Source organism: Columba livia, chromosome 3 (assembly GCF_036013475.1).
Source record: "Columba livia isolate bColLiv1 breed racing homer chromosome 3, bColLiv1.pat.W.v2, whole genome shotgun sequence".
NCBI lineage: Eukaryota > Metazoa > Chordata > Aves > Columbiformes > Columbidae > Columba > Columba livia.
This window is the reverse complement of record NC_088604.1, coordinates 100,897,613-100,925,583: the sequence shown is the minus strand read 5'-3', so window position 1 is coordinate 100,925,583 and position 27,971 is coordinate 100,897,613. Positions and strand designations below refer to the sequence as shown.

Below are 27,971 nucleotides of genomic sequence, written 5' to 3'. Positions count from 1 at the left end.
GAAGTAAGTGTTTACACAAAACAGCAAAGCGAATCAGCCTAGTTTCGGGAAGGCTTTCAGCCAGATCCTTGTCTTCTGTAAATCAGTGTGGAGGGCAAAGGAGCTGTACCGATTTGCACCAATTTGGGGCATCTGGCCTTTTTTCTTGACTAGTCCATTGTATATCCAGTCTTTGCAAAGTGAAAATGTCAGGTTTTTGAGACCAGGATCAAAGATATGTTGGAAAGAAAGTTTGCTAGGGAATTGAAAACCCACAAGGGATAGAACATGAGGGCTAAATAATATTATTTTAAAGTAATGGCTACAACATTTTCAGGAAGCTTGCTTTCCCTGGATACATCCCATTTTAAGGCATCACTGTTCAGTCTCATAAAGAACGCTATTGCTGACAAAATACCCTTCAGTTCTTCTTGCTGTTTCAATTACTGCATTGATCAATTTGAAATGTCTGTTTGCTTGACGTGACTGTGAGTGTAAATGATCTGAAATGCGATACAGCGTTGCAAGATGATTTGAACCACTCTTTACATCTTTCTTCCTTTCTTCAGAAGGATGATGGTGAGCCAAAGAAAGAAAATGAAACCTGACTTAGGGAAGCACCTCCAATAGTTATGGCCTGCCTTGATTCAGTGTCCTAAATAAAATTACTATGTTGCATTTCATTTAATGACAAAAACAAACAAACAAACAAAAAAGGAACCACTGAGTAAGTTCCTCTGACCACCGTTTATTCGGCAGCCTTTGTTCCCCAGTGATCTGTCTACAAGGCCTTTGCAAGCTGCTGAATTTGTATATATATATAATATATATATATATATATATCTGTCCTGGAGGAAACCATTGTCAGGCAGGTCCCTGAGACAGTGGTTCAAGTTACACTTGTTTCTCCATTTCATATACTTCCAGGCAACTGAAACCTTCAGCTGGGGTCTTCATAAAGAAGCAAAGAATAAGGCCCAAACTGAATTAAGATTCAGGTGCTGTATAGCACAGAAACTAGCTCTTTAGAAAAGAATGTTATCTAAGATGACAAGGAACTGTGTTTATAACATGTTCACTCTACAATGCAGAAGAAAAAGGTCACAAAGCAAAAGACTTGAACTTTAGGTCAGTGGCTCCTAAAGAGTGTTGAGATGGGTACCCAGTTATTTCTTTGTAAGTTGACCATTGACACTGACATTACCACACTATAACCTTATAGAGAAAGTAATTTGATTGACTACCTAAAAGCAAGGGTGTCATGTGGAGAACAAGACACCTTTCCTCCAGTCAATGAAAAAAATACATCTAAAATGTAAAAGTGAAGCCAGCTTTTTTGGTGTGGTCTTTGTCCTTGTCTAATGAACTGATCTGAACCATAGCTCCCAGAGCCTGCCCACCATAGGTGAGACTGAACAAGAAATCAGGTATTGTTATGTGTGCATTTTCACAGAGGCCAGACAGCAGATTGAGCAAAAGCCAGTCGTCTGTGTAGTGTGGAGATTGTCTGAGCAGGTATTAATTGTTCTGCACAGGTCAAATACATCTCCTGAAACGCCAGACAAAACCATAATTCACAGGTCAAAGCATGACGAGTGAAAAGTATAACCCGTTTTTGCCTGAGGTTTTTTTGACCAACAGGCTGTAGGCTTTTCTCAGCTTGTTCTTGTTTCTTCATTGCTGCAAAGAACCACAGTAGAGAAATTAAGATCATAACCACCTGGCCAGATTCTGGTCCAAGAAATCATACTTCCATGAACGAGAATCTGAGGCCAGGTGATCATTTGTTATAATGAAACACAAATTCATGTCATTCCTCACCCCCAGCCCACATCAAAGTACTTCATGTCAAGTCCCTGCACCCTGTTGTTTCTGCTACTCGCTAGATGTGTGTTTGAATCTGGCTGACCAAGAAGTACTGTGAATGTCTTCTTCTGAGGAGATATTTTCTACTCTGCAAAACAGTTTTGATTCAGCCAAGCTTCAGGAAAATTTATAAAACAGAGCTGACATCAGCTCAAAATCCGGGATCTGTGCACCCTTAGGCTTTTGGAGAAGTCCAGGCATGGAGCCTAACTTAGCCAATCTCACAGCTGCTTGATAACAGCAAATTCATCCTGAAAGTGCCTCCGAGGAGCTTTATATGTGCCTGACAGGCATCATTTGAAGTATTCCTCCTCTTGTAAATGTTGCCACCAACCTGATGCAGAGTGAAACAGCCCTCCTGCTGCTCAGCTCTTTCTTTACTGATGTTTCCTCATGAATCCAAGTAACCCTCTGGCATTTCCCACAAGGGCACCTTGTTATCTGCAGTAATTATAATATATGTAAGGGTAATATTGAGGAACTCCTTGTGCAGACTGTCTTCTATCTTTCAGAACATTTTCAAAATCTCTATCCCAGTTGTTAGAAGAAAATGAAGCTGTATGGTTAGGAAAATTGTCTGAAAAGATGCAATGTTTGGCTGATTTCCTCAGATCCAGAATGTACTATGTGTTCCTTGGATAATGGACAACATACTGGGTAGTTCCAGATAAGGTATCCAATAACTCTATTTTGTGTCCCCACTTTTCTTGCCCTTGTTCCAGAGAAAATTGGATGTGTGCCTGAGGAATAATTTTATTGTGAAGAGAGTTATTATGAAAAGGTACTCTGCTATTTTTCATTGACCTCTAAAATGAACTCCCTAATTAAGTGCAAATGGGAAACTGACTTGGAGCAGGTTGTCTCTAATCTTGGACAAGACAGATACAGTAAAGTTTATGAACTTGATAGACTGAACCTGCCAAAAGTTGATTTTGCTTTTCTTCCACATACTGCACATTGGATATCTATAACATGTTGCTGAAAATTCTGAAAAAAAGGATTCCTTAGACATCTGTTTGCACTGAACGTTAAAAAAAAAAAAAGGAAAAGCAGATGATAGTCCAGATGATAAGCATTTGTGCAGATTAATCTTCTATGCAGTAGCTTTTATCTTCTTCTTAAATAATCTTTTCTTCTTATTGAGTTGCAACATAATTGTAAGCAATTGCACTCATATTAAAAAAAAAATATGTTCCTCTGTGCCATAGAACTTATTTCTACTGAACTTACACATAGGGAAACTGTGTTAACAGAAAAGAAAAGACTACAACTATTTCACTAAACTGCAATATGCAAATTTTAGTTCTTGCTGGAAGTGAATGTAAGGCTTATGGTGATGTTATAGGAAAATATGAGTACATTACAAGTGAGTTTCTGTATACATGCAGATAGAGCTACCAAAGATTTGCTACTTCAAAAATGATGGACAAAAATTTATGGTACTGTCTTACGTGGGTGTGTCAGACCAAGAGGAAAGTGGTATAAGAATAAAGAACCCACCATATGGGTTCATTCCTTCTACATGGTCTGAACAATGACAGTCCAGTATCAGAGAAACACAAGTACAAGGTTGGAAGCTGGACCTGAGAATACCCTAAGAGGTAGGGTAGGTGGCCCTACATGGTGCCATGCCTCCATGACACCTTGCACCAATGGCAGACACCATCATTGCAGCCAGATGCTGGAATCCCTGCAGCTCAGTTTCAGTTGCTGTTCTGTTTGCCCTCCTTGCTTCTTCTGCTTTTAAAATTCTATCTTATTTGACCATAATCTTGTGCCTTACCCTCATTTTATGACCTTGATCTCAAGATCTAGATCCACCTTCGTGGTCTCCACAAATGCTCGTTCAGCTGATGTTCTTCACAAGGGAGAGGGCACTGCGAGGGCAGGTTTGACATCAGGCCAGCGGGCTACAGAGGGTTTCTCTTACTACTAGACTACACAGCATTAAGAGCAATGGGAAACAAGAGGATTCCAAGCACAACTGTGAAAGCTAAGATAATTTGAACACAGGCTACAGAATTAATTTAGCTTCTGTCTGAAAAGTGTCAGGGTTTTTTTTTCCAGACCTCTGGCTACCGCTTTGTGACTGTGTTTCTGTTGCTTTCCACAGTGGCAAAAACCAGCAGTACCTCTGCTGATTTCAGTGTGAACCTGATGGAAGACAAGACTCAAGAGATTTATTGATCTGTTTTATCCAAAAATATGTAGTCTTCATAATCTGAAATGTGTTTTGTAGCTATCCACATAAACTCAAATGCTGTTAAGTAACACAAATATGATGTCTCTTCACCAGCCCTTGTAACACATCTGCTGGAAAGATCACCTTTCATCAGAAAAGAACACTTTCTTTATGAGCAACTAAACTGCTTTGAAATCTTTTTTGTTTCCCAGGGATGTAGGTTTTCTCCTAGAAAAAAAATACCACAACTTTACTCTTGCTCCACAGGTCTCTCTTATTAAGATCTTCATTATTACTACCAAGAAGCCTGACAGTACTATGATAGTCACTAATGAAAGGTAAAGTTAAAGAGCTAAACAAAGGGCAATTTTCCTCTTTTGCATCTGCAGGCAAAGGCAAGCTAGAAAGTACAGTTACAAATGCATGAGAAAACTGATGCTTCTGTCATTCCAACAGGCTGCTGTGGTAAATGACTGATATACATCAATGCAAGTGACATGAAAAAGATCTCCAGTATTGTAAGATTAAGAAATAGAGCAAGAAATGTCAAGTGACATGAGAAGGATCATTAAAACAGATTCTGGGTTTAAAATTTGCTCACCCTTCTGCACTCCATTGCATATAAATATTTATTGCACCTTTCTTTGCACTCAGGTGTTAAGAAGCCTCCAAGTATGAATGCATATTGTATGTTGCAGCATATCTAAGGACTGTGTGGTGATTTCAGTATGTTCTGAATACAAGAGGAGCAGGACTATAGCACAGATTTACTACCTGATATTTGGAAAAAAAAAAAAACGCGACAAAACCAACAAAACCCAACCAACCAAACAAAACAACAACAACAAAACCAAACAAAAATCTTTCCATTTTTAGCACTCTCTCTTGCAAAATGCTGAATGGCCTCAATTCCCCTGATGCCTAGAACCTCGTATCACATGGCCCTAACTATGGCAATGTGATGTGCATAAACCAAGGGGTGCCCCACAGGTATACAGATGGTACGTTCGCTGAAAGTCGATAGTGGCCTCGCATGTGCAGAAATGAGAAGATCTTGCTGTAGAAGCTGCATATAAAAACCACATCTAAAATTTCCTGTGCTACAAAACTGCTCCTTAAAACTACTTTCCATAACAAATGTCATCATTTAGTCTAGCAGATCAAAACATGAAAGGAAGTCCACCTGTGCTATTCAAAGCCCTTGTGCTGCCAAACATTTTAAATTTAATTTAATTTGTTTTACGTGTGCTTATTAGCACCTAATTCTGGGTTACTTCGCTCAAATATTTCTTAGACCACTGTCGTTTGTCCGTCTCAACCGCGACAGACCACTGGTGTTTTCCCAGTAAGTCTATTTTTGGCTTGATTTGTCTTGACTTTGTCCTGATTCTGGCACTATCGTGATCTTTTCCTCTGGATTTCATATAAAGGAGTTCCTGACATTCACGGAACAAACACCTGCTGAGGTCCCTTGGACATTTTGAGTCCAAGAAGAACAATAAAAAAGGCTTATCTTGAATGTTAGACTTGGTAAACTGATTTGTTGTAATAGGCAGAAGTGCATCATGATCCTGAAATGGGGTTGTTCCCTGGAGTAAGCCCGAAATGTCAGGTGTCATGAGAGCGTGAGAACACTTACCTAATAAACAGAGATCTCTGTGACAGTCTCTCCACTGAATTTTTCGCCTCATAAATATGTCACTTTAGCTCCATGTTCTTTTTTGAGAAATTTTCCACCAACTCTGATGAAATGGAGTTAACCTGGAAGTATTTAAAGACAGAGCTAGGCTTCCATGTGCTTTTGCTGGAGAGAGGAAATATTAATTAAAAAAATCAGGTCCCATTTTGGGATGAGATATATTGGACCATCATGTTTCATCTTCATTTCATCCTCAAGAGGTTGACTCCATGGTCAAATACTGCCATGTGGGGGAGTTCAATCAGAGTTTGTCTCTGGGCTTTCAGAGCTGCAAATGCTTTGGAGGAACAGTAAGCAGTGGAATGGAAGGGACTGGAAATCTATTTCAGGCTCTGTTACAGACTTCCTGTGTTGCTCTGTAGGCAATCTTTTAGGTCCAGGTTTTCAAAAGTCATTAAGTAGATATTTGGCAAATTGATTCTGAAAGAGTGTTGGTTTGTATGACATCCAGCTGCTGAAGTTGCACATCCTCAGTTCATGGCTGTCACAGAATTCTGTAGCATGCCCTTTAAATACTCACTTTGAATGCCAAATAAATATATTTTTAATACTTTTTTAAAATAAATGTGACTTTTCTTTCACATGATAGCAAAGATAAACTAGATGCTGAATACGCGGACATTCTTCAGAGCAGGACAGTGATCACTGAAAGACTTCCAAAGAGGAAGGGCTGAAAAGTGTGGAACTGTTCAGTTTGGAGGAGAAGGCTAAGACAAGAAACACAAAGAAGAATTTCAAAAACTAATAGAAGGAATAAAGAATGCTGCTACTTTGCATTTCTTTATGCTTCAAAAGGGCCAATGGATCATGTTCTTGCAATTAGATGGACTACTGGGCTAAATGAACTTCTGCTTGAATCCCACTGGGCAATTCCTACAGCAGACACGGAAATGTGATGTGTGATGCAGTCCAAACCGAGGTCCTGCAAATGTGTTCTCAGTCATTACTCATCTTGAGGGAGTGCAATGCACTCTTAAAGATTTGTAAAGTGCTTGAGATTCTCTTCTACAGGGTGTGAAAAATCATAAGTGTGTGTGAGTGTGTGTCTGCACGTGCTTCCTTGAGAGGGTTTTAATTTATGGACAGAGACTTTTGCACACAAATAAGCACAGCCATACATAGTTTCATGTCCTCTTGAATTAACCCATCTGGCCAGACCTCAGTGTCATGGACTGAATTCATTCAAGATAATGAAAGAGGAAAATAGGAGGATTAGTGGAGTGAAATGGAAAGTAGAAGTGAACTCAGGGAAGCTGAAGGTGTCTGGACCTAGTCTATGGAAACTGTATTTTAAGTGTCAGGTTTTGTCCCAGCATCTGCCCAGCACAACTCTTGACACAGGTCCAGTCACAGCAGTATTTATGAGCTTCACAACTTAAGACATGGAAGCTTTCACACCCTCATGAGTAGTCCCCTGGACAGCTATTTTCTATTTTCTTTGCTTTGTTTTCAGTACTATCACCACAGCAGCAGTTACACTCAAGATTATGTCATGTTGAGTTATAACTTGATCATGTCACGTGTCCATCATACGTTGACATTTGACTCAAATTCAGTGATGATCTTCTATGAAAAATCAAAGAGATTAGTTATAAAATGAGGTCCTTCCCATTAAAGTAAACATGATAAACGAAGCATATTGATTTAAACAAAACTAGAATTGAAAGTTCTTTTAAATATTGCTGGCATTGGAGTTTAGCCCTATGGTTAAAGACCACTTGACAAAGCTGTTTCTGTGCTTAAAGCAAGCTGTTAACAAATGAGATAATATTTCACCAGGGTTTATTTATTATCATATTCAGTCTGATCAAGTTTAGCAGAGGAGATAAATACAGAGTTTAATTGTTCACATATTAGCTAGCTGGTACACAGGCAACCTTTTCATTGCTGCTTAAATATCACAATTGTGACTCGTTTTACTCACAGATCAGAGTAGCCCACAGAAACGGCACTGCTGAAGCCAGCTTACTGTTTGCCAGGGGAATTCACCCCAAATCCTAGGAGTTTCCAGTGTCTATGCTGTTGTTATCAGCAAGCTGTAGAAAAGGATCAAAAGGAAGATGTGTGCCTAGAAATTGGAAACTGATTTAAAACTCCTCACTCAGCAGCTGCTGAAGAACAGACACGCCATCGGACGTTCACAGATATGAAAGATGCCTCACCCTATTTTTCACACAATGTTTTTCTTTTATATGAAATAAATGCATAGATTCAAGCATTCCAGAGCTGAAAAGTGGTGCTTGTATCTAACTCAGAAACTTAAACAATTTCTTCTGTGTCCTCCCTCTTCCCTTCCATTTCCCCTAGGTTTAACAAAGTCTTTGCCTCCTGAGCACAGTGAAGTTCAGCTTTGCTGATCGTGACTTTAATGCTGCAGTCTTCAACCTACTCATCTGAGCTCCTGCTAACTTCAGCAGCACCCTATCAGGGCTCCAGTGAGCTCTTATTAAAAACCATTTTTGATATGTGCTAACCTGTTAACCTCTTCTTTCTCCTCCTAGTGACTGGTATAGTAAGGGAAGTTAACAGTAAGGACAATATATTTAAAGGAAACATGGTACTCTTGGTTTCACTTGTTGGTGCATAAAAGCTTGGGAGTGTGGGAGAGTGACCTGCTTGATTTGCAAGTACACAAACCATCTGCTGAGATCGGAGCAGACTTTATCAGGAAGACGGCTCACTTCTCTGCCTGTGCCTGACTGGTCCAAAGGGCTTTTCTCTAGTCCAGATCAGGATCTGCAATCATTTATAAAGCTGTTCAGGAAATTGAATTTCTTTTCCTCTGAAAAGAATATGGACTTTTTTTTTTGTTTGTTTCAATAAAATCATTCGCAATTGAAGAACAAAAAACATAGCCTACAAAAACCCTGCTCTTTCAATTACTGAAAACAAAACAAAAACCTCCACAAAACCAAAAGCAAATTTCACTTACTAGTGACCTCAAGGAGTGTTCCTAAGACTGAGTTTGTTCTTTTTAAAAGTTGCTTTTTACTGAAAATGTTCATCGTTTTTTTTAATGAGCAGGGCCTTAGACCTTCTGTTGTTGGAGGCAACAGGAGGTCTGCCACAGGATCAGTCCTGCACTTATCGAAATGAGGGTTTCCCCAGATGATCTCTTGTGTAGTAACTCTCTGTACAAAAGTTACAGAAGAGAACTGAAATAGAGCAACAGACCCAGAAGGCATTGACTAACGGACAGCAGATTTTCTCAGCACCTGTACATTAACAGCGATCCAGCTCAAACAAGTCTTGCAAGAAGGATCCTCTCCAGTTACATACTCTTCTGGGCTTCAAATGGTGCAGATACAGATTTGATACCTGTTCCACTGCAGAGCACCCAGGAGGAACAGTGCTGACCTCCTGCAGAGTTTTCATGCATCAGCATTGACCTGTTCCTCTGAAACCACTAATCCTTGACTACTTCTGAATGAAACAGAATATTAAAAGAGATTTCCTCCTGAGCCCAGTAAAGAACTTGAAATTCTTCCAACTCTGCTAGCCTGCTAATCCTTAAATTATATATGTTTTTTTAATCTGGTCTAAGTGGGTGTCTCTGCTTTTAGTCACTGACAGGCATGCCTTAATTTTGGTGACTGTTATCCTGGAATTTCTTCAGCAGTACAGCGAAGGGTAAGTTACTTCTCTAGGTTCATCATAAAAGACTGACATACATTTTAAAAAATGGGTGCTTAGGAACAGTTCTCAAGGCTGGGCTGTGCAAAAAGACCTTCCAAAGATTTAGACTTCAAATGGCGATATTCCTTTGAGTCTTTTAGAAGCTATCAGCCCTGGAGCTTTATTTAGGCTCAAACTTAGTGCCTGGAGTTTGCAAGCTTCATGACCTGCCTGTGGTTTGCAGGGCCAACACTGGGAGCCAGCAGGCATTCAGTCCATTTGGAAAATTGGGCCAGCTATCTAAATCCGGCCTGCAGAAATCTAATCTTAGCCAGAAGTTTGCACCATTTGTCAGCATGCAACTCTTCCTTCTCCCCTCAGAGGTTTTCCAGATTGCATGTATCACATTTCATTGGGAACTCCTCTTATTTTTTGAGTAGTCTTATGCTTTTTTTTTGGTTGCTTGTTTTTGTTTTTGGCCAGTTCTGTCAAGAGATTTCATAAGGTAACTTCATTAAACTTGAGGAAGTTACCACACTGACAGTTTGCAGTGTGTTGTGAAAGGTGTAGTGACTTGGAAAGTCTGACTCGTTGTCAAAATGAAATGTGCTAGTGCTGTGTGTAAAAACCCACTGGCTCCTCAGGGAAAACAGTGAAAATATTCAGCAAAGACACAAGCCTGCCTTTGTATTGTGTGTTCTCTGTTTCTTTTCTTCTATCTTTTTGCTGTGGAGGCCCTCTGATAGAAAATTAAGGCTTCAGTTTTTTATTTCCTAGGTAAAGCAGGGCAAGGCACTTGATGCAATAGCAAATCAGCCAAACATGGGAGCATAACTGCTAAAAGTTGTTAAACATCTCTCACTTGCAAGGAATCTGAGGTGTCTAAAGGAGCTGTGTTGCATGGCAGCCTTCTTGAAGGGTCCAGATGCTGATCCATGCATTAACTCACACCAGGGCCATAATGTGCTCCTAGTGATTCCCAGGATGTCTGGAACTAAAGAACATTGGTGCGAGCTCCTCAAGGACCTAGGTCTGTGAAAATGTTCACTACCAATGTACCTGTTGTAAGAGGTTTCTTACATCAGGTGCTTAGCTTAACCTACAAGTGCTTATATTGGTTCCTACATCTCCTAAATCATGTTGCAAGGGAATGAAAACCACCTTTTATAAGCCAGTGAAACTGCCAGGGAAGAGAGGCAGTGAAATCACCTCTCCTACCCTGAGCCCATCACCACCACTGTGACACAGGAGTAGTTGCTGGTGTACTGTTTGCCCTTCCATTTTTCCTTGAGGGCTTGCCTTTTCCTGTAGATGATTCCCTAATCTGAACAATGTACAGAGCCTTGCATAGAACTGAACTCCATCTGAGCACGCTTGAAGGTATAAACAACACTAAGCTCCAGGAGTTCCCAAAGGAGGTGGTTACTCCTGATTCAAGTTGCATGGTAGATTCCCCAGTATAAGATCCATGGTGTTGATCTTTGTGCCAAGTGCTGTAGGAGTGACCATCCATAGCTCTTCAGAGGACCGTGCTCCACCTTTACTTCTACATTAAGACTTCAAGAATAAGGTGCCCAAAAAAAGGAGACAGTGCTGTGTAAGCACCAACTTATATCTGTTTTTCTCAGTCACACACATTGCTATTTTGTAAGAAGATGACAGATCCATGCCTTCAAGGAGCAGGAAATTCCAGACCTCACTGAAGCTAATGATAAAGCATTCATTTTTTAACAAAACCAGAGTTTATCTGTTCTCTTTCTACCTAAGTGTATGAGGTACACTGGAGTGTCACACTGCACTTCCAGGGGACAAAAACCTTCCTCATTGCAGTAGCTGATCAGGTTGGACCCTGATGAATGGGGGTTTGCTCACTTGACATTTCTTTATGAAAAGCTGACATTTTTTTCCCTGACCCGTATAAGACAGTAACTCGTTCGTTTATGTCCAGTCTCAGTTGCTCTCATGGCAGCTCTCTGGAGGTGGAGATGGTGCTGATTGCAGCTTGAATGAAGTACCAGTCCTTACATTATAGCTCATGTATGCCTCTGATGTATGATCCACCATTAAACAGGGAATACATGCTGACTCTTGAAAGAAAGATTAACAGTTAAAAATGCAAGATGAATGTGCCTGGTAACACTTCCGCTGCTATGCTGCTAGCAGAAAAATAGTGGCACAAAATCTTCAGCAATAAGGCAGTGTTTTTTATGAAGTAGGAAGCATAAATTACACAAACATAACAGTGGACCTTTAAAAGGCACTGTTGTGTAAGACATCCTCTGCATTTAAAACACTTTCTCCTTTGAATTTTTCCTCATCTCTTCAATTTGTACTCATTGTTCTTAACAAACAGAAACAATACCAATGAAGTTGCATCAGATGAAGTCAAAACCAGTAGGAGGCAAAAGTCAAATAAGCATGTTAGAAGTGAAATTGTTGTCTTGTTTTAAAACTAAGAAACCTGCTCTCCTATATTGATATAACAAGAGGCTAATGCGATATCCATCTCGAAGCAGAGTTTTTTTTCTGTTGCACCCCTGCTGCAACTCTGACATGAAATACAACAGGTGCAGGCGCCAGGCCCATGGGGGTGCACCAGGCCCATGGGGGTGCACCATGCCCTGCAGCCATGCCAAGGCCCTGGGCGAGCTGGCAGCCATGGGGGCATGGAAGAGCTGTCTGTCAGTTGCTGCTAATCCACTAGAGGCCATTGTGACACAGAGTAAAGGGTGCCTGGCCGAGCATTTCACTCCAGCACTGCTCAGCCATCCTGTTGCTTGTTAAAAATGATGAGTTGAGGAGTTTGTTTAGTAGATATTCAAGGGGCGGTGGAGTGCAGAAGTGATTCCTCTGGAAGTTGCGAAATTTCCCATGTATTAAGGAGGAAATTCTGTTAGGCAGAGGCTTTGATTTGGTGGCGTAGTTTGCGTTTCAGTGATGCAGAGCGTATCTTATTGTGGCATTTTGAACAGGACGTGCAGTACTGTGCAATTATTTGAAATCTAGTAAAACATCCTATTTCTCTTCCTATTTACGTTATTTTAGAAAAGCAGTTGCCTAAGGATTGTTGAGGAAATACTGTGATGGCAGTTAGAAGTTCTCTAGTTTGCACTGTGTCTTTCACTCATCCATGAAAATGGGAGAAGGGGGATTTTTGAAGGAGAAACGTGTTTCTGATGGGGTGGATGGTGAACTATCAGAAAACTTAAAAGAAAGTAAAAGACATACCCCATGGGGCAAGGCTCCTGGCCGTGTGAGCTTGTACATCCGAATGCAGACAAGGGATAATCTCTAACTGCTAAGCCTGGCATCAGAAGAAAGACCTGAGGCATTTCAGTAGTCATTTCCTTTTATCCCTGCAGGTACCCGAAGATACAACAATAGCATTTGATGCAATGCTGTACGGTACTCAACCAAGTATAGAAAGAGACAGCTTTCATTGAAGAGAAACCCTACCAGCCAGTCTAATTAGTATTAGGTAATTCTTCATATCTTTTCTGATATGGACTGTACAAAACACACGAAAACTTTAAAAAAAAATAAATACAGATATATATTTGTATGAAGGTGTTGTTTCAGAAATCAGTATAGGGACATTTTACATCTGCATGAAAAAAAAAGACTGGAAGGTCTGAGATGATGCGGTGTCATCATGGCAGATTATTTCTTGTGGCATCAATATCATAATCTTTCTTGTTTAGGGATTTAGAAAGCAGCAAACTCAATGAACCTTTCTGTGGTCTTCCTGAGACAGACATAGATTGGGAACATTTCCACTGAAGTCAACAGACTCGAGAATCACATAAATTGGTGTATGTGGGTGCAGGATCAGGCTCCTCATCTCAGGGGAAACATGAACATTGCCTCTCTTTCCTCTTTCACCTGAAGCACTTAGAAACACATTCGTATGTGGAAAATACTTCTCTGGAAAACAGGATAGCTTCTTGCATGTCCCACCTGTTTTTAAGGCTGTGCAATGGCTGCTTATTGTGTGAGTGCATTGGGGAACTTGGTCAGTGAGTGGCTGTCAACATCAAGACTAAAATTAAGGAAAGCAGGAAACACTGATTTATTACCCAAAAAGCAAATGTTTTATTTATGAAATGGAAAGTTTGCACACACATGTTTTCGGACAAGAATATTCTGAGGAGAATGCAAGACACAGAGAGCAAAAAAAGAAATGCTTGCTAGATAGGCAGTATTTTTTAAATAGAGAAACATTAATTTAATTAATAAAGCAGCAACCCTGCACTGTAGGCCCCGTGTTTTTAAAGATTTAGAAAGCTAATATACTATGAATCCAGCTATATAATACTGTGTTCAAAAAATGAGAAATAATAATAACGATGTAACCTCATCCTCTGTATTTCCTCATTTCCTTAGGGCCACAGTTTCAAAAGGTCTTAAAAAACATAGCAACAATACATTCCAACACTTCCCCCTGATTATGGGAAAGCACCCTGCCCTCCAAACCTAGGTAAGTGTTGACATGCTCGGTACCTCCAACCTTTTCCTCTATGAGCAGTTAGAGGAACGGGTCACATGTGAGGGTGATAAGGGTCAGATCTTAATTTCAGATTTTGGGCCTGGCCCAGCAAGCATGTAAAATTAGGCTCGGGGTCTGTTATCTGAAGAAATTTTGTGGATTTTCACTGAAATATTGTGTGCTACCAATAAGGTTTTGGGGAACTGAGCTCCCTCTGCAAACTTGGATATTAATCTGCATATACAAGAGAGTGCATTTCCTTTTAGACTAAAAGGCATCCTCCCAAGCTGGTCTTTTAAATTACCTGTGAGGCCCTCATCCTGCGATAACACCATGCCTGCCTTCCCCAGGCAGATTCCTCTATCTACACAGCAGCTTTGGGCTCTTTCTGGGGTTACACACGACCTCAGGGATCGATCAGCATGGAGCTTACTGGAAGATTGATGGCTCTGAGAAAAGTGAAGGGAAAGTCAGAGTTGGTTGAAAATGTTTAGCTCTTTCTCTTGGGAAAGCTAGAAAAAGCCTGAATAACTGACAGGAACAGGAGCAAGCATGGACAGACCTCTAATGCACACTGACTAAATTTCAAGAGTCCTGTGGACCTCAGTATACCACAAGGAAAACACTGTCTTTTAATAATAATCAGAAGCATCTCTACTTGTGCTGAGTATTTAATTCAGGATTCTTGGGTGAATATATAGGTATTTACTTTTTTTCTGTGAGTAAACTGAGGAATTAGGAAGCACTTGGCAGCTGATTTTGTGCAGATAACAGATGCAGATCTGGATCTATAATTTAGCAATCCTGGTCACTAGATAACTGCCTCAGAGTGCAATGAAAGTAAATCATCTTTCTTTTTAAGCGTTATAAACTAAACTGTGGTTTTGGTTGTTTGGTGTTTTGGTGTTTTGCTTTATTTGAACATATTTGGACCTGTTTTTCTCTTGTCTTTGAATCTTCTAGGGCAAAGTGAACTCTACTCCAGTGCTGTCATCCTCTAAGTAGCTTCTGAAAACTAATTTAATTGGATCCATTCCTTGATTTTAAAATCAGGGAATGCAAAATTGTTTTGAACTGTTGTTTCATCAACTAATTTTGGTTTAGGTAAACCCTATGAGGGATTTGGCTGTGTTTATGATTTTGTAATAAATATTCAAAATACTACTATCAAAACAGCCTCTTCCCAGCTAGGACAAAGCCACATCATCACCACAACTTTTTCGTGACTACAGCAACACATGCTGTGACAGAAATGCTTCAGTCTTGAGAGTAGCTACTTCCCTATTTTTTTTAATTGTCTCTTTGTTCCAAGAATATTTGCCTTTCTTCTTCTTCTTTTGTACAGCTGAAACAGAGTTCTCCATTACATCGTACTTCAAATCTTCATTTTCCAGTGTGTGGAAAAGACTTCTTCTCAGCCCATGCCGTAACTTTCTGGAGTAATGCTTTTTGTATGCAGTGAACAGCGCATCGTGCTTCACCCATAACTGGAATGTGCACAGCTTTGTGAAGTTTCTCAGAATGACTCAAAGAGTGGAAGCAAATAAAAAACCACAGAGATATTTGTATCTTAAATGTGCTTCAAGTAACTGCATTATTACCACAGTACCTCCCAGGCTTCCCGTTTTTGCAGATTGCACATTGTCACCACTTCCTAAATGGCTGTATTTATTTAATGAAACTAAAGGGTTTTATTTAATACCTCTTGTAAAAAAACGCTTCTCCTTATCCAAGTCATTTAGGTCAACATCCCCAAATTTGGGTCTCTATAGCGTCCCACCTTAGTCCTTATTTAGACAAACATGCAAGTATCTTCATTTTTAAGGGAGCAAACTGAAGCATTTTTGAAAACCCATTTCCTCGGTTGCCTGACTTTGAAATTAGGACCCAGCTCACCAGCACAGTTAAAACAGCAGGTGACATGAGAGCCCTCAGTTATGGCAGGGGCTGCAATCAGAATACTCACATAACTATAAGTTAAGCATAAGTTTGAGTGAAGTGTTGGATTTGGGTTTTGTTGCCTATGACTGACACATGTGCAATTGAGGTGACGTTGTTGTAGAAATTAAAGTTATGTGGACATGTATCACTGGAGGATGAGTTCAGGGCATAATTCCAATAACCTCTTCCAGGATCCCAGCACTGGCTGCTAGACTTGGAAATGTTAATGTGAACATCACCATGTGCTCAGTCATTAACCCCAGAGCCAGTGAAGGAAAATGTTTTGGGAGAAGTCAGGAGCTAGCTGGAAACTTTCTGTGAGAAATACCAGAGATCCATTCACTTAAAAAAGTAGAATATGTCAAAATTATTTTCTGTCTGTGACAGACCACACACTTGCTCACATCATCTTGAATGCAATGTGACTGGGGTTGGAGGCTGTGAAGGAGACACGCAGCGGGCCAGGCCCAGCAAAGCCATGGTGACAGCTGAAAATCTGCCTTGGGTGGCTGATGGCTGCCCTGTCACAGAACCACAGCACTCCTGGTGTGAGCAGTGAACAGCCGTGAGTTGGGGAAGTGGCAAATTTTATTTTTTAATTTGCAGTTTCGAGCCCCTGCCAAGTCTATAGTGCCAGCCAAACCCACAGAATTTCAAAATGTGCCTTAACAGCAAACTGAAAAATCAATATGCCTTCCTCATTTTCCTGGAGCATGACAGAAAGCCCATTTAGTCAATAGCTGTCTTTCTGTCAGTCTCAGTGGGCATTGTATAAAACCCTGATGGACAAAATGAACAAAGAGGAAATGAGGAATCTACTCACACCTAGAGGGCACCTTTTCGATAGGAGCTCCTCTGTGAAGAAAGCAAATGGACTTCATGACAAATAAGTAAATAACACACAACAACCTTGCATGTAAGACTTTGGTAGCAAAGTATATTAAGGACTTACCCACTTAAGTGCATTTCTGTATAGTACAGGGTGTTTAAAAAAGATGGACCCAATTTGAAATCACTACTGCTTTGACATTGGGTCCATCTTTTTGAAACACCCTGTAGATCAAGTAAGGAAATACTGAACTGTAAATGTTGATTAGTGTACAAACAGACCCAACAGTAGTTAAAAGCATAGTGAATTAAGAGAGATGAAATTGACAGCAGTGTAGAAATGTTGATTGGTAACTACTTAGATGGCCAAGATCCTAAAAGCACTTGTAAAATAAAACTGTGTTCAAGGAAGCATTCACAGATTGAAGGGAAATTACAAGAGAGTACATTATTTACACAATTTTTTTCAGCTATCTATAATTGTAATTTTAATCAAAATAGGAGGCCAGATTTCATCTCTAGATGAGTGTAGCTCCATGGCTTTGGCTTGTAATTTACAAATAACTTATCTGAAGAAAAATGAAACTTTATACAATTATCCATTGTTCACATGGATTAATGTTAATTCGTAAGTATACACTTTCTTGCACTTTTCACACATACAACAACGGAAGTTTTGCAGACAAAACCAAAAATACAGTCTCTTGAGGCAGACTGTTTCTACCACTGTGTTACTGAAATTTCTAATCATCATCTCATGACAATAGTTTCAAGGGATTTATGAAAAAGTAGCAAAGAATACACTTCTCTGTAATTTACTATTTCCTGTAATTTATCATACCATTTTTTCCCCCAAATCGCTTTAACTTTTTTTCAGGAGTATCATATATCACAGTCCTACTGCTAGTGACCCTTTTTCAACTGATACTCTCCTGCCTTTGTGCAATGTTTATTAATTGCTGTTTCATTGCAAAGACAGCTATAAAACTGAAAGACAAAGCAAGAGATAACTTGTTAGGTCAGGATAGTTGACTAGAAGGCTACCTATGGAGGGCTTTTTTTGGTTTATTAAAATAGAAATAAATTAGTTACTTTAAAAACTTTAGATAACACTGATCTGGTAAGTGGAGTTGTAAACTCTGGGCTGCACAGAAAATCAGACCAGATGGTCTACTGATCCATCCTGGTTTTATGATACTTTAATCTACTTAAAATCTATTGAAACCACTGACAAGTGTTGAGCAGAGCCACACCAAGCACCTTTGAGTGCTTGAGCTAATGATGTTAAAGCACAGGAAAAATAATGGTGGCAACACCAAAAAGGAAATGCAAAGTAACATACAGCATAAAGGCTGCATTAACTGGTTCATCTATGAAGCTCATGAGAGTGCCACGAGCTTTCATTTTTGAATGGTTTGTCTACTAAGCTAGAAGATGAGAAATAATGAAATACTTGTGGGTTTTTTTTTGCTATACATAAATATAAAACAAACCACAAGTTTTTAAGGACAGGAATTATTGTCTTCAGAGGACAATCCAAACTTATTAAAGGCAGTGTTCCAGAGTGTTTGGGAACACTGCCTTTACAATGATAAGCCATTTGAACACAGGGATAAGGAAATACAGATTAGGATGCAATGATTATGACATGTCTTTTAAAAACTGACACTTCCATAATGTGTTTATGTGTGCTTGGAGTCATCTTTCAAGCCTCCCAGCAATTATCTGAGGAATGATTGCACTCTCAGTAATCTTCCTATTGTGGCAGACGATGATCAAATAATTAGGGAGCTAGCTGGGAGCTGTAAATGTTGCATTCAGTTTCCAGCACTGTCACAGGCTTCCTGTATGACCCTGGCTGACTCGCGCAATCCTTGTGTCACTCAGTTCCTCATCTGTCCTTTGAGTATGTGAGAAAATGAAGTACTTTTATTTGTTTGTTTATCTCTCTGAAAAGCTCTCATGCCGCACCTGTTGATCCACAGCACACTCATTAGTGTCTCTGTATGAATCGCACAGTTAAATTCAGTCTAAGTAACCAGACCTCACCCACAAGGGTTTTTAGCAATTTGTGCATATGAACAAGGAACTGCTGTAGTCCTGAGCTCATGCTCAATGAGCTCCTGCTCCCCTGGTAGGTGGTAGCAACTGATTAAATTTTACCAGTTTTGTTTCTGGTTTTATAAAAAGAAAATTAGTCTTAATTAGAGCAGTTGTAGGAAATGGGAAGCGTGGTCTGGCTTGTAGCAATTACACAGCTAGTCAGAGATAAGTGATGGGGACCAACAATGCAATGTGTAGGATTCTGCTAGGTGAGAAAGCACTGTTGCGAAAATTACAGCAGAAGCTTTGCATCCAGGTTTACAGCTCCTAACAAGTGTATTTACAAAGCATATTGGAGCTATGCCACAGAAAGTCTTCTCTTTGGCTCTGTTAAAATGTAGAGAATAAAATCAACAGCAGGAGAAGTAATACAAACCTTCCTTGGAGTCACACCTTGCTACCAATACTTTTGAGGAACAGGGGGAATAGAAAAAAAAATAGATAAGGCTCTGACTGAAGATGCTGCTTGGGGATGCTAGGACAGTTTCTGAGAAAGGAAGTCTTTCTTTCTTTATTGTCACCCTTTGCCTTTTACATGTCATCTTAATGCCTCAGGCATAGTAAACACATTGACCATCACTTTGGCTTTGTTGAGAACTACTAAATAGGCATCAAAGGCAAATCACTGAATTTCAAATGCTACTCAAGCCCTTTTTTTCTGTATTTTAAAAGGCAAAAAACTTATTTTTCTCTGTTTTTCATGTCTTCACAGGTATCCAGGTTTCTCTTGTTTGAAATTGGGTTTTCTCCAGGATTATGTGACCAATGTACAGTGAGCAGTTTTTCTTTTCTTCTTCTGTTTAATTTGTAGAATTCCCTGAAGGGATTTCACAGTTTCCTCACAGTTACTTTGCATTATGTTTATTCTCTGAACTGACCAGGAAAGACCAAATTTGTCCTGTGGTGCTGAGCTGTAATCAGCCGTGGAAGACACATGGAAGAAGTGAGGAGTTGACCCTGCAAGGCAAAGTCACTGCGAGTTGAGAGTATGTTGGAGATTTTATTTCCTTCACTGACATGGCTTTCTACAATTATAGGGTGACTAGTTATGTGACATTAATGTGCGTGCTTGGTCTTTATTGTCAGCCCATGACCTAAGACTATTGATGTACACAGCCTCCAGCCCACCTCAGAAGACTAGTGATATCTACCTTAAATGCTTAAACTAGTTTAACATCTGAGCCTATATTTATTTTCAAAATATATTTAAAAGGTTTTGTTGGGTTTGGTTTGTTTTTTTAATTAACCGTTGGTTATATAATTGTCCTTATTTCTTTGTTAATATTAATTATCAATAACTTCTGTCATATAAGTGACTGAATTTCAAAGGGACTCATTTCACATGCACCTTGGAATCCCACTTTTAGGATTGTCCTCCTTGTGCCAAGAGATGCCCACACCAGTTCTGTCCTCCACTTGCTTTTCAGTTTTCCTATCTGTAAAGGAGTCTTATCCACCTCTTTATGCAATGTTTGCACCACATCTTTAAATCCAAGTAACTCCATCCTATGTCCAGTCAAAACTCTATGAGAGTCTCTAGCACAGATGAGCTCCTGGGAATAATATTTTGCTATCAGAAGAGCATGTCATATCTGGATCTGGATCTGACTCATTGCACAGAAAGACAGACAGTTGTCTATACGCCTAAGTGGCCTATGAAGGCCTTGAAGAAGCATCTTGCTAAGTTGTAAAGGGCAATTGATATTCTGTCAGCATGTGAAAGCTTCAAAATAAAATACCAGACTTACATGCTCTTTCCATGTCCATGGAACTTCAAGGGATAAACGTATTCATTTCCTTTCATTTTGAATCTGTCTGAATGCTTTTAAACATAGTTAAGATCAAATCTTTCCAACACTGAGACCTATGGCAAATCTCCCTCTGACTTTCATGAGACAGGGATTTGGCAAGTAAGAATTAGTGTCTAGGGAGGGTGCATTGAAATAAATGGTGATTGTCAAAATGCATTGGAATTTAGAACACATTTGTTGCAAAGATAGAAGCTCACTGGGGTAACTGATTGTCAGAGTCAATTTTATTTTTCTTACTGTACATATGCACATATTTGAACCTAGTCATGCTGCAAAGGGAAATACCTCATCAGATTTCACTAGGGTTTCTTCAGAGTTGTTTACACACTATAATCAATAAAGATATTTTTTTGTTTAATAAATGAAATAGTGGAATGGACTGTTCTATCAGGAAATCAAAGGAAATGCATTTATCCCTAGTAAAGATGAAGCTACTCTTTATAGGGTGCAGAAAGCCTACAATGTGTGTTATTTTTCAAATAGTTGAAAGATTTATAGTGGTAAATGGATTCTTTTTCAATCTCTTGATCATATTGTCTGCAGCAAAGCAAATGTTACAAATAAAAACAAGAATAAACCAAGAGCATTTCTACATTCTGTATTTTCAATTATGATTTTAACAGAAATGAATCACTTGTTCTTTTTTCATTTGGAAACAGTTTTACTTCCCTTTTCCCCACTGGACATATAATTTTGATTTATAAACACAGCAATCTGGAGCAAAGGGAAGTTTTAAGCATAGTACCTACTCCTGCTGAGGCCTAGTTTTATTTTGCTTAGTTTTTTGGGTTTTTTTACATTTTCAGATCAATTTTAGCTTTGTATTTTAAAGATTAAAAATAAAGTTGTAGATTACATATTTTGCCCATTTCAAATTCACACAGGCCTAGGGTTTCATCTTATACCCAAGGCCTCATTTTATAAACATGGTGAAGAGTTCTTCCAGTTAAAATGTGCTTTTAACTGGGATAAACCTGTCTCCCAATGTTAAGACTTATAAATCTTCTCCACAGTGCTATTTACAATCCAGCTACTGCATGCTTACTTTATTGACTATGAATGAATAAATCAGTTTTCCACATCACCCCATTCTCTTCACTTATGTTTTGATTTGGTGTCTATCCAAAAGTCTCTGATCACAGACACATGATTATAAAACCATCTCTCGCACTGAAAACTATTTAAGAAACAAGCAATGGAATTAACTTCTTTTAGATATTGTTTTACACTGCACATTTGAACTTGGGGATATACATTTTTCACAGGGCTTAGTTCTGCTGGGCAGAACACGCTGATAAGACTGCAGAAGCCAAGAAATTAAATGAGGGTGGTTTTTTTCTTCATTCACTACTTGGCTCGAGTTTCCACAGTACAGAATCTATGTCTTTAGCTCAACTGGGGCTCTTTAAATGCATGCAGGTGTCTCTATCCTTTAAAGGTTTTTAAATCCTTTAAAAGAATTTCATGGGTTTGTTGTGATAAAATCAGGATTTTTTTTTTTTTTTTTTTTTGTATTGCACCACTTAGGTGGAATTTTGCAAAACTAGGAAAGGAAAAAGGATTGGCCATCAAAGTTTTATGCTAGGCTTTTTTCCACTCCCTAAGTATCTAGGAAATCCAGAAAAGTATTTTCATTCATGACTTATTCTTGATTTTTAAAAACAGCCTGTATAAAGGCTGTGGGAGATCCCCAGAACTACTGGGAAACATTTTATATACTAGGATCAGGGACTGGCTTGGGTCTCAGCAATAGCATCTGTCATTCTTTTTCCCCCATTATTATTGGGAGAAAAGAGGCTGACGTGAGCATTTCTAGGTCGAGATCTACTCCTTTGTTTTGAATCCTGAGTGGAATTCAAAGCTAGAGGGAGCCTGCAGAGTGCAGGCAGCATCTAGTGATGGAAATAACACGAAGACCAGCCTTGCAAGGCATTTGATCTCACAGGAAAAGAGCCCCTGAGAGCTCAGCATGATGGAATTCAAACCCCATGTGAAGCCTTTGCTCAGCTTCAAAGCCAAAATCCAAATCTTATCCTACAGTGCGTCCAGAGTTGAAAGGGCACTGCAGTGTGACACTTGACAATTCCCCTTGTAAGACAGGTGTAACACAGTTTGTAAATTGAGCTCTATGTTAATTTAAGTACATTGTAATCAGAAGAGGAAAAGCATCCTTTTTAATTTTAGAGAACAGTAGATAACTGAAGGGAATGTGGGATATGCAGAGAGCAGCAGATGAGCTATCTTGGAAGATCTTGTTTTCACTACTCTTGATCTTGCAAAGATCTATAATATCAATATTACCTCTTCCAAACAACATGTCTTTTTGTTTATACTCAGCTAAGGCCTGTGCACCTAAAAAGGTTGCATTATGTTTCCTGAAACCAAATTCCTGTATTTCATTATCTAGAATAGAGAAGTACCATGCCAGCCCACACTGTTCTTCAGATTACCTTCAATCTTATTCTAAGGGAATCAGATTTTGTTGTGCACTGACATGTATGCTTGGCAATTGTAGCTTTATTGCATTAAGCCCTTCATAACACAATTGGAAAAAAAAATCAGTGTCTGTATGGGTCACTGAAAGCCCAGGCAATTAATTTCAGTGTACGTGGCTTGTTCAGATCTCAGTGGTAGCAGTTAAGGTGTCAAGGAACTCAACTGAATTCACAATTTAATTTCAAGATAAGAGTCATTTAAAGGTAATGCAAGATTGACTCAAGCTAGTGACACTTTATTTTATGCTGCCATTTTCTTTGTTTGCCTTTACTGGAATAGAACATGGAAGAGCTATTTTGTTGGGATATTGTGCCGATCAGCCCCTCACTGGCACCCTTGTTAAGGGTTATATCTTCCCTCTGTGGTTTGACTGCTACCCACCTAACTCTAACCCTTTTCCTGAATTGCCTCAGTTAGGAGCACAATTGCACTATAGTCTCACTGTGTAATTTGGTGGTGGTTTAGTCAAAAGAGAAGTGAGGACAATTTCAGTCACTTAAGATCTCAGTTGTCCTCTTTCTCTCTCCACTGGCTTTGTAAAAGAGTGACAAGGCACATATAGAAGCAGCATAAATTAGATGAATCTGGGCCTGTGTTTTTTATTCAGTATTTCCCTACCACAGCCATCAACAAACAGAACCAAGGCACCAATAATACAGCTAAGAAAAGCTAAAACCCACACCAGATAAAGCCCATCAATTGTCCATTGTAGAGAAAAATTAGAAGATTCAAATTTTGAAGCAGATTATGTCTCTGGGGCTATTTCAGATGTGAAAAAATTACTCTGGCACAAGAGAATAGAACACTACAAACTCAAAGAGCAGTAACAAACAAGACATTAACTTGAACACCTCCTAAAGATAAAGAATGAGACTTTTTTTTCTGGAAAACACTGACACCAGCATGTGACCTGTCACAGAGATAGGGAGATACAGTGCAGAAGGGTAGTGACAATATGAAAAGAACAACAGTTACAAGGAAAGCTTAAGACAAATGGTGAGAGAGCAAAAGCAACAGATGTTTTCCCTTAAGGTCATAAATGAACACAGAAATCCTGACGCACAGGAGCTTTTCCGAAGGACTACATCTATATCAGAGCATGAAACACTAATGAAACAAAAACAGAGCACAAAACACAAAGACTAATAGCAAAACAGTATCCTTTTTGCAAAGCCAATGAGGGCAAACACACAGGTAGCTGATGATGGGCTGCTGTTTCAGGGGCAACAATCACATCTATTCCCACCAAGACATGCTGGGTTCTGGTTCTGTCTTCATGACTCCCTGTCCAAGGGCAAGGTCACAGGCACACAGTCTGGGCTGAGGCAGTGGTTGTGCCATGCCGTGCTCAGCAATGGAAGCAGAGATGGGGAAGGACAGCAGCGCTGATGGCATGGGCAGGACAAGGGGCAGGCAGCTGGGACCCCTCACCAGGATGCTGCCAGACCTCGTGGAGCTAGAACTGTCCTGGCTGATATCTACCAGCATCACACCACACTGTACCAGAGAGAGAGAGTCAGCAAGGGTAGAGGGAGCCCAGCAGGGTTTAGTGGCTCTGTCTCCCAGGAGGGTGCCATAGCGGGCCCAGGGGGGCCTGATCTGGGATCACTGGCGGTGGGGAGAAGCCCCATGGGAGACACAGGGTTGCTGATACTCTCCTTTAGACACCTGTAATTAGCCATTATGAAGGAGCTGAAGGGACCTTGGTTCTATTTAATTGGTTAATGGACTTGGTTAATGGTTGGACTTGGTGATCTTGAGGGTCTCTTCCAACCAAAACGATTCTATGATTCTGATTCTCACCCACAGTGTCTGTTTCTGCGTCCCCATGATGCAGTTTTCTTGAGCACATCGTGATGCTCACAATACGTTGTGTCATAGTTTGCGTGCAGATGGGCTAATGCACCCACAGACCAGAGGTGACTAAAATTTGACTTCCCTGCAATTTTCGTTTTCATTGTGCAGTTTCTTGTCAAGTACAACACAATTTCCCTGTAAAGGGCCAATGCTTTTTAGACAAAGAGGGCCAAAGAGCATCCTCTCCGAAATCAACCACCTTTAGTCCCCTAATAATTAGAGAAAAGAGAAAGCATTCTCCAACCCTCCTACCATTTCTAGAGCAGGCTAACTCTTCCTTCCCTGTCTTCCCCTGCCCACAACCACTGCCAGCCCATCCTCTCCAAGGACCTTGGTCTGCTGGGCCATAGCATCTTGGGCTGTGAGGTGGCCCTTGGAAGTCATAACAAGTTATATATGAAGTGCAAGAGCGAAGACTTCACCCAAGTGAATGCTGATATGTTATCCTGCGCTAGCAGGCGAGCACACCGCTGGCAGCTATGCAGTGAGCACATCCATAACCCTGACTTTCCACATGGATCTCCACTCTTTACTTTTCCCCTAGAAGATCCGCATTTGATCTCTGCTCAGGAAAAATGCAGAGAAAAGTGATTTCTCAGACCAACTCCTTTTCAAGACTGACATTATCAGTTTGGAATATTCACAGGGCTATTGAGTGTCCGGAAGAGGGGATGGCTGGGATCTGAGTGTACCGTTCAAGCCTAATCCAAACACCTCCCCAGATTTAGCTCAGCCTATCAGGAAAGGTAATTTAGCACCTGGGGAAGATAGGGTTTGGAGCCTGCATTTGGCACGCCAGCCAGCCACCTCTGAATGGACCTTCCAGATGAGATATTCTGTCATGAAAACAAGTTCATGGAGGTGTTAAGTGCAAAAGCATTCCTGAATGAAGAGAAAAAAAAAATATCCCACTTTTCCAGGATTTTGGTTTTTTGTGTGTTTTTCAAAATGTTGTCTGGATAAACAGCCAGGAGAGAAGGAAAACGAGGGAGGAGGCGGGGAAGTACCACTGCAATTTTCAGTTCTAATAAACATGATGCTTATGCAGAAGAGCTCTGGAAACCATCTGTGCAGTCAGTGTAGTGCATGCTTTGTTGGGCCATAGACATACCTGTTGAGCACAGGATGCTTACAGAGCTTTGTGCTACACAGCCTGACTGATTGTCAATGGAAACGAGACTAAGCTCATGTGTGTGCATGTGTGTGTTTGAATCACTGAAAGAGGCAGTGGATACAATTTTTAACGGACCTACGGGACTCCCGTAAGTGAGTCCTTGTTGGGGATTCAACCCATTGTCATGGCAACACCATAAGAAGTTGCCACTCCTCAGACAAAGCACTATAACTACCTTTGAATGCTTGAGCTGAGAGCTCATCCTACTTGTGTGGTGTAAGTCCAAGCTCAGGACAGCCCCGTCACAGTCTCAGTGCACAGACATCAAGCACAGACAGCTTGTCAAGGGCTGGGTGGTTAATTGTTATACGGTCATAACTCCAGTCTGTATACCAGCACATTGGGCCCTGCTTTGGTCCTACATGCATTTTTTAACAGGACTACTAAATTACTTGGATAATTTAAATGTTTGCTGCCTATTTGGGGAAGAAAAAAAAAGGTAAATAAAATAAAGAAAAAAGGAAGGTAGAAAAGCTGAACGCTCCCAGTTTGGACCAACAGGAGAGCTGACCATGAGCAGATTTGCAAAACATTATAGCACTGTTATTGTGGGTTTCCAATTGCAGAACCAGGAATAGAAGTGACACAAGATATAATCAAAGAAGAAGTAAAGGACTGGAAAAGAAATAATGCTAGTCAACATTGTTTTATGAACAATCAGTCTCCTTGGACAGATCTGATTTCATCCTCTGGCGAGATTATGAACTTGCTTGATATAAGTGACTGCATAAATGTAACAGACATTTTAAGGCTTTTGACTACTACTACACAACGTTCAGACTTTCAGAAATAACATGATATGATACAACGTGTGATGTACTGAATGATGTAAAAAGCCAACTAAAGAGCAGGTCCCAAAAATCAGTCATCTTCCTATGGGCATAGACAGGGAGGCCATGTGCTCTAAACTCCTCTTTTGATCAGTCAGGAGAAATGACTGACTGCAGAAGGCTTTGCGTTTCAGGGAAAAAAGAACTAGCCAAATGAGTACACAGCCTATTAAATAGCTGCAAAAATTAACATTCATCCAGCCCCAAACTCATTAGCCTACAGTAGTAATTAAACTGCTAGTTAGAGGAATAAACACTAAAGAATACAAATTGTTTCAGGGTTGAGTCTTAGAGCTTTTCTTCCTTAAATCTGAACTTCCTGAATTCAAACACCAATAGCATTTGAAAATCATTCTGCAAAAATATGTCTTCCTTGCCTTTGTAATACTGCTGTACTGATGGTCCCTAATTTTCCTCCAATGTTTAACGGTAAGCAGACTTCTCAGTTTAATATACTTTTTCACAGAACACCTTGAAGTAGATGTCTGTTTAACAGTTTTGCATAACCTGTGAATCATGAGCTTCTTTCATTATTTTTATTGTTAATTACAATGCAAACAAAATGAAAAGGTTTTTTGGGGGAGGAGAGCAAGAGGCACCTTGTGTTTTTCTTTTAGGATTGTAGAAGGTCCCTCTCATAGGAGAAGACAAACCAAATCACCATTGAGAAAATTTGTGAGAATAATACAAGTACAAACTAACATGAAAAAGAGCTGAGTATTTCCACCAAATATTGAGCAGCAAACCAAAGATGGCAATTTAAAAAATAAAAACAATTTTTCTCAAGAAAGTTATTTCTTTTTCTGAAACTCTTTTTATTCATAATTTCTGTAGCAGAAATACTGGCTTTGTAATCTCTAATGCTAGTGTAATATAAATGAAACTTAATTCATTAGTTAATATACCTCCTTGATGTTGTGCATTTCAGTGCATCTTTAATCAGATTTTGTTATTTTAAGCTAAAACCAGGAAATCTGTGGAAAGAAAGTGAAAATAATTACAGATAACTGAAAAAAGTAGACATTAAAAAAAACTGAGTTTGTAGCTTAAATTTTAGACAGAGTGCACATTTTATATAGATTTTTAGGGGGAGGACAAAACAAG

The 27,971-nt window shown here is 39.7% G+C and overlaps 1 long non-coding RNA gene across 2 annotated transcripts in view; it reads left to right on the top strand.

Moving 5' to 3' along the window:
- LOC110357038 (uncharacterized) overlaps window positions 1-21,542 on the top strand; it is a 71,105-nt gene extending 49,563 nt beyond the window's left edge. The window contains exons 2-5 of one of the 2 annotated variants that reach the window (XR_010471625.1): window positions 12,704-12,819; window positions 13,725-13,818; window positions 19,412-19,466; window positions 19,581-21,542. This is a non-coding gene — a long non-coding RNA (uncharacterized LOC110357038). Of the gene's footprint in view, window positions 1-12,703; window positions 12,820-13,724; window positions 13,819-15,172; window positions 16,734-19,411; window positions 19,467-19,580 lie in introns of those variants that run through there. The other variant, XR_010471626.1, reaches the window with a different exon arrangement.
- Window positions 21,543-27,971: the final 6,429 nt, after the last annotated feature.